Source organism: Danio aesculapii, chromosome 3 (genome assembly GCF_903798145.1).
Source record: "Danio aesculapii chromosome 3, fDanAes4.1, whole genome shotgun sequence".
In the NCBI taxonomy this organism is placed as follows: Eukaryota; Metazoa; Chordata; class Actinopteri; order Cypriniformes; family Danionidae; genus Danio; species Danio aesculapii.
In genome coordinates, this window is record NC_079437.1 from 48,254,887 (window position 1) to 48,262,994 (window position 8,108).

Sequence of the window (8,108 nt, forward strand, 5' to 3'; positions counted from 1 at the left end):
TCAGGAATTGCTTGAATAGTCATTGGTGACTGAGATCGAATGCAGTGCGAAAACTTCCACATCAGGGAAAGAGACAGTAAGTGAATTTAATTTCCTTCTTGACGCTGACCATGATAGAATAGGAGGTAGGGATGTTCCAATACCCTTTTTCCCTTACCGATACTGATTCTCATACCTGAGCTCAGGGAATCAACCAAATGCAAGTACTAAACCGATACCTGAGTGGGTATCTGTAGAAACTGTTGTGTATAATTTTAGCCTTGTTTAAATTGACAGATTAAATTTATGGTGTGCTTCAGACTTATCCATTAATAAATTATTACAAATGCATACAGCAAACTAGAGTAAAGTTTTACAAAATAACTGTATAAAAACTGTGCAAAAAAGATATAAAAAGTGAATATGAATACTATAGAAAAATAACATCTTTGTATCTTAAAATTCAGAAACTTTTTTTAAAAATAAAAAGGCACTTCACCTTTTACATTTTTTTTTTTAAAGTGCAACAGTACCTTATGCTCAGTCTAAATATACCCTAATGGTTTCACACATCTCAGTATTTTAAAGTGCAACCCTTTAGTAAAATATGCATAGAACATTATAAAGTCTTCACACACAGTGTTTCCAACAGCATAGAAAAAAATAATAAACTAAATAAAAAGGCCTGCCCTAAATATTTTCTTTTCAGTTAAATTACAAATTGAGATTACAAAACGAAAACACTGACTGAATCCTTTTTAAGAACCAGCATGCTGTTTATTTCCAATCATGTTTCTTTTTGGTTTTTGTTTCATTCAAATAAAAATAGCAGGCTACCTCAAATCGTTTGCTCTACAGAAGATAGGCATTTAATTAATGCACCTCTCTGATTCTTATATTGCAACGTCTGTCAACATTTTTAATAGAAGTCTTTATTTTAAAGATTATGTCTTGAGCATCTGATTTTACCTCCAGTGCTTGTGTGATTTTTAGTTGCACTGTCCTCAGTAGCACAGAAATATCAGTATATCAATATAGCCTTTGCTGAAAGGCTGGTTATATCTTACCAGCTATGAGGTATAATAATGTTATTAGAGATTTTAAAGGAAATTTATTAAGAAGGAAATATAGCCTAAACTTTACAACAACAGATTCTATCGTTGTCATAACGTATAGAATGCCCTTAAACAGTGTAGTCTAGTTGATGGCAAAGAAGTAAGTTTTTTTTATTAAGATTGTTTCATATGTCAAATGAAGCTCTGTTCTTTACAGAAGCTTTAAACAGATGTGCGCTGTGGCCGTGGTGATGAGAGACTATAAGGCACATCTTGACTTATATTTAAAGTATAGGCTAGGCTACTATAGCAAATAATAATTTAGTTTTTTTTAACATGTAGCCAAGGATTGCATTACTTTGTATACATTTTAATAGTTTTTAAAGCTATAAAATGAAAGTCTCAGTTTGGTGTGGAGTTATCATAACCATAAATCATTTAAGTCAATCAGCATTTGTTTGATTTGTAGATTAGGCTATGCAGGCTATTTTAGAAATGGATCTTTTATAAAGACTATTAATAACTGTAATTCTCCAAATGAAAAAAAAAGTTGAGTTAGTTGTTGATTGTATTTATGATGGTGCCGTGTGGAGCGCACTCAGAGCAAGTGAAAACCCCAATGCTTCGACTTGTTTTCAGAGCAGAGCACATTTCAGAAAGTTTTGCATTAGGGGCTTCTTTCTCCACTTGTGCAAATACACGAAGGGGTTTATAATGCAGATCCAGGACAGAGGCAACAACCAATAGCGTTGGTTTGGCATCAACTTGTCTGTGTCAAACTGTGACAAGTCTTTTCACTCTTCGATGTGCTTCTTTTATCAAAATACATCTGTAGGCACTTGTGGTTGCACATATTATAATGTCCCTGAGTTAACAAATAGCCCTATGTGTTGCAAAATAAAATAATATTACATTTTAATTGTTTAACTGATCCCATAAATTGGTTAAAAATGCATCCTTTCAGTTAACGGTTAAACAATTATTATGAACATCTCTAGTTTCCTTTCTCACCCCCATATTTAAACACATTTGTTAAATAGAGTGATGGAACTATAATGTCACTTTGTAGGCAAACCAGCAGTTGGCATCACACTGGTTCCCTTGACAAAAAGCCAATAGGCAAATGTAACTTATGTGGAAATTTAAAACAATGCATTAAAATGTTTCAAATAATCAATTTGAATATCAAATAATCAAACAATGTTTCACTCAAATGAGTCAAAGATAATAAAATCGTCACTTTGCAAATCTTCTTGCCTCAATCTTGTTTCTCTTTCTCACTTTTACAGGAATTGCATGAAGAATCATTGGTGACTGAGATTGAATGCAGTGCGAAAACGTCCATGTCAGGGAAAGAGACAGTAAGTGAATTTAATTTCCTTCTTGATGCAAACCATGTTAGAACCTCAAATCAGAAAAGATTGGCACAGTATGGAAAATGCTAATAAAAAAAGAAAGTACTGATTACTAAATTTACTTTGATTTGTATTGCATTGCAGATAATCCAACAGACATTATTTAATGTGTTAATAAACTTGGAATACAATTTTGCTTCTTGCAACATATTTCAAAAAAAGTTGACAGGAGTTTAGGGCTGTCATCAGGTAAAATGGTTAAATAATGATGTGATGTGAAACGGGTGATGTCAACAGGTGAAAGAGGACACGGGTACTGGACTGGCCTGTCTGCAGTCCCGACCTGTCTCCAATACAGAATGTGTGGTGCACCGTACTGTTGCCCACTTTGATTTGTTTGCAGGAAGAATGGTGCAAAATTACACATGAAACACTTTATCACTTGCTGTCTCCAGTCCCTAAACATATTTTTAAGTGTTGTAAAAATGAATGGCAACATTACGCAATTTTTTTATTAGCAATTTCCATACTGTCTCAACTGTTTCTGATTTGTGGTTGTAGAAGGAGGGTTGATTTATCATATTAGGCTGTTTTACCTGGGCTGTTTTCTCAAAAATGTTGTTGTGATGACTCTCTTTGAGTAAAATATACACCTCTCTATTAATTAATAATAATAACTAGTGTATTGGGGGATGGGCATGACGTGGACATGAAATGTAAGTACAGTCTGGCCTTGTGAGAACCCCCATATTTTAACACATTTGATGAATAGAGTTTGGTCAGTTATGTGTTGGCTTTTTAGGCTCAATTTATACTTGCCATTTGCTTTCTTGTACAAAAACTCAGATAACAAATTAAATGAAATTGTAGATGTTGTCCAAGAATTTTTCATTCATTTGCTTTTCCCTAACACCTGAAATTGGCCAGGTATTATTAGTTCATTAGGTAAGTGTAGTACTTACTTGGCTTTTTGACCCAATCTTGTGAATTTTTTTTTTTTTTTTTTTTTTTTTTTTTTTTTTTTTCCTTTTCACATTTACAGGAATTATGTGAAGAGTCATCAATGGCAATGATTGAATGTGGTTCGAAACACTTCCACATCAGATAAGGAGAAAGTAAGTGAATTTAATTTCCTTCTTGATATGAGCAGAGTTTCTATCCAAAACTGCAAATATATCTTATTGCAAACAAAATAATTTCCTCTTTGACAATGACAATGTTCGATGTAGAAGGGTTAAGTGCTATTTTAGGCTGTTTGTCCTGGGCTGTTATCTCAAAAATAACTCTCTTTGAGTAAAATAGACCTCTTTCTGTTAGGGATGTCAATTTCCACAAAATCCTGTGATCCATGATCATTTAAATTATTAATTAATCATTAATCACCACTCCATAAACATAATAGATAAAGTTTTGAATGTTTTGAAATATTAAACAAATCACCCTAGCCTTTTCCATTTGGAGACTTACAGTAATTATTAGCTTAGTCTGTATAAACAGTCCATTTATAAAATACATAATTAATGAATGTGTTAATGAAGAATAAAACCAATATGCAATATGCTCTTTGCATAATGATCACTGCGAAATAAGCTAAGTGCTCATTTTATATATAAACTATAAATATAAAAAAAAGAAATGAAGTAATGGAACATTATATGTAAAAAAAAAATCTAAATTTATATACAGTAGTAGGCTAGGCTAAATAAAGGTGCCTTAAAGCTTCTGTAAAGAACAGACTATATATGATAGGTGACACAATCTCAATAAACACTTGGTGCTTGATGTCAGAGGCTACATTTATTTAAGGGCATTTGATACGACATTGATAGAATCTGTTGATGTCAAACTTAGGTTTCCTTTATAATATTAAGATATTTCCTCTGTAATACTACTATTATCCCTCATCACCGGTAAAATAACCAGCCTTTGTATTTCATGTATTTTAAATGTAGATTTTCCTGCCAGTTCGATGCAGGCAAATAAAATTGTGGCCTTTATTTAATAAATCTTTATTTATTTAAATCTTACTTTCACCTGAACTCGCCACGAGTAAGATGGAGAAAATAAAAACACATCAGCATAGATAAAAATTCAGATGCTTAAGACATAATCTGTAAAAGAATGACTTCTTTTAAACTAAAAGTTTGTAGCAAATATAAGACAGCGGTTTGGGATAAACCAATTACAGCGGAGCATTAATTAAATCCTTATTTTTCAGAGAGTGAAACAAATCATCCACTGCACAGTTGTGCAACAGGCACGAACATAAATGTACACTTCATATATATATTCTTTGGAAAATAATGTATTTTTTGGTGCTCAATTATCTACAAAATAAAGAATGAATAACATTTGTGGTGAAGTGTTTCAAAAGAAGTACTGCTATTCAGACCCAAAACACAAACTTTTTGTTAAATAAATAAAATATAAAAAAATTTAAAGTGAAACATTCACAGTTTCAGGGAAGCCTATATTAAACAGCTTTCACTGTTAATGACAAAATCATCCATTGCGCTGGCCAGTTTCAATAATTTAACTATAATAATTTAACATTTAATTAAGTAATTTGAAAGAACAGGACAGGCTTTACAAGCTATTCAGAGCACTGAACGTGTTCACAGATTACCTAGGAAGAACAAACTCGGTCTGAAGGATGAGAGAACTCAGAAACTCATTGTGAGAATTCCAATTCGTGCCAGTCTGTCAGATGAAATTGCTTAAAACACCTTAATATTTTAGAGAAACTAGTTAAAGTTTGCATAACCAATAATTTATCTTATCCACCCGTGACCCACTCATAATTAAACATCATATAGCCTACTTTTTGATTTCCTGACCTGCAAATTAACGGCAGCACCCGCAGATATAACCGAGATCCACTTAAAACAGGGTTTTATGCGTCCCCCACATAACATAAACTGCACACACTTGATTATTTAATGTGTAAAGTCGTGGACGCTTGTCTCGCAGCACAAATCATAACTTATCCTTTAATGTCCATGCTTAATCTGTCATCGATAAGGTCTGTTGATTAAACTGATTACTGACAATAAATCGATCATTGAGTAACCGTTAGCATCCCTACTCTCTATTAATTTATAATAATAACTAGTGTATTGGGGGATGGGCATGACATGGTCATGGATTGTAAGTACAGTTTGGCCTTGTGAGGACCCCCATAGTTTAACACATTTGATTAGTACAGTTTGGTCTGTTATGTGTTCACTTTATTGTGTATTGGGGGATGGGCGTGACATGGACATGAATTGCGAGGACAATTTGGCCTTGTGAGGACCCCCATATTTTACACAGTTGATGAATAGAGTTTGGTTGGTTATGTGTTGGCTCATTTTACATCTGGCACTAAGATTTTTGTCATTCATGTACAAAGTGTTTTAGTATTAATTTGACATTTTAGCGTCAATAAGGTTTATCTGATGTGTGCACTTTTTAGCCTGGACATGCTTTTAATTCAATAATAACTGCAGTGAATTTTTACAAATTGATGCTTTCATATTAAAGTTGTGGTATGTCTAGCATGTGAATTGGATTTTAATAAAAACTCTCCCTCTGTACAGTGTCAGCATGAAGTACACAGTGCTGTTTTTTCCAGTTTGGATTTGTGCGATGATTGATTGTAGTGGTTCCATGTCAAGTAGAAAGTGGCTGACTTCAACTTGCAAATGTAAGTATCTATGTCACAAATATTTAGCGTAGAAATGTATGTGTCATCATTTTTTTTAGTCTGTGTTCTTCAGTACAATATGGATTTCTCCTATAATTTCTAGGTATTTTTTTAATAGTGTTTTTTTTTCTTCCATCAATTCACTATTTGAAAGCCATATCCATTTTTTCACATTTGTTGTTTTAAGTAAATAAAATATTATATTAACGAATAAATTAATGTAAAATTGATCCTAAAAGTACTAGGATTAAAGAGCATAATTTAATTTCAAGGTAAATTAAATTCAGTATTATAACATGCATTCATTTTGTTATGCAAGGCAAAAAACTACACATTTAGTGTTGTTGTATATTGTGCTATGTAAAATAAAATATTTTACAGCACAGCAAACACTATAGATTAGATAAAACATATAAGAAATAAAATCTTGAAATATATCAGTCTGTGTGGAATGAATGTATACATTATACAAGTTCCACTGCTTGAATGGAATTAATGAAATAAATCAACTTTTTGAAGATATTCTAATTATATGACCAGCACCTGTAATTATCTGAAGAAATACACCAGTTTGGCAGCACTAGGGAACTGTGCTCTTATTGAGTAGGATACAGAAAGCCTGCACTCTGACTGTAAAATAAGTCTTTATAGTTTTTTTTACAATGTCATTAAAAATATGTATTTCTGTAAATTTGTGTTTATTTGTTGCAGACACCAACTCAAGGACAGTTATTATAAAAACATGGAGCAGACTGAAGTGAATGCAGTCATAAAACATTTTAAAGGGACACCTCACCACAAAAGCACAGTGTGATCAATGCAAGAAAGCAGAAGACCATGTTCTTAAAGAAAGAAGAAAAATTAAATGACTTTGTGAGGAACAGAGGTTTGCAGATAAATAAAAGAAATGTTGGAGTGCATTTCAACAAAGAAAAGCAAAAACTGCTTTTAAACGGTTAGTTCATCCAAAAAATTAAATTAGCCAATGGTTTATTCACCCTTATGCAATCCTAGCTGTATATGACATTCTTCGTTCAGACGAACACATTAAGAGTTATTTAAAATTTTCTCTGAGCACTTAAATACTATTATGGATGTGAAGTGTGGGCCTTGTTGGTACCGTTCCAATACATGTCATGTCTTTTGAAGCGGATCGATAGGTTTGTAACAAATATTTATTTTTTATGAATTATGAACTCCAGTTGCTACTTGCGTGTTGGCGACAGAGTCACATGAACCTAAACAAATCAAAGAACAAATTAAAGATGTCCCAAACTCAGCCAACTTGACTTTTCGCAAACAAGCATACAGACATTAGCTGTGTTTCCATCCAAAAATGCGGATGAACTTTATGCGCAAAACTGGATTAATGCGTTAAAGACGTGCAAATAAAGCAGCGTTTCCATCCAACGAGTCAAAGCAAACAAAATCGTCACTTCCTGATTAACTGGCGCCAAATATCAACAGTAAAAACTGAATTTGCTGTGGTAAGAGAAGCTGCGTCAATCTTTTCTTCATCTAATAAATGACACGGAGCACAGACGCTCTTATTTCTTGAGGTCATTAATAATATAATAACACTAATACTTAAACGGTTAGGTGTTTTAGAATGACCAAAACAACAGTTCAGATGGTTTACAGTGTGCTGCTGGTTTCTCCATTCACACACATTTTCATCATCACATGATCTCTTATAACAAAATCACATGACCTTTTTTAATGCGCACACTGGAATTTGTGCGGTAAAAGTGTTTCCATCGTAGTTTATGTGCATCTTTTCTTATCGAATAAAAAGTTTATCTTACTCGGTTATGCGCATACGTTTTTTATGCGCATTTTCAAAATTTATGCGCAATATGGCGTTTCCATCCACTGTTTATTATGCACATATGCAAAATGCACATAAAAATAGGTGCATGGAAACAAAGCTAATGACAGATTCAAAAATCCATTGATCTGCTTCAAAAGACACATTGACCTCCCGGATGCGTATGGGTTCGTTTCACGACAGATATTTGTGCTTTTTCAAGGTTT

General features: G+C 33.0%; 1 long non-coding RNA gene across 1 annotated transcript; it reads left to right on the plus strand.

Annotated features, from left to right (window-relative positions):
* Positions 1-38: 38 nt before the first annotated feature.
* On the plus strand, positions 39-7,869 carry LOC130219711 (uncharacterized). The gene is made up of 5 exons (XR_008836083.1): positions 39-76; positions 2,324-2,395; positions 3,432-3,504; positions 5,968-6,074; positions 6,786-7,869. It is a non-coding gene; the product is annotated as an uncharacterized LOC130219711 (long non-coding RNA).
* The last annotated feature ends 239 nt before the right edge of the window (positions 7,870-8,108 follow it).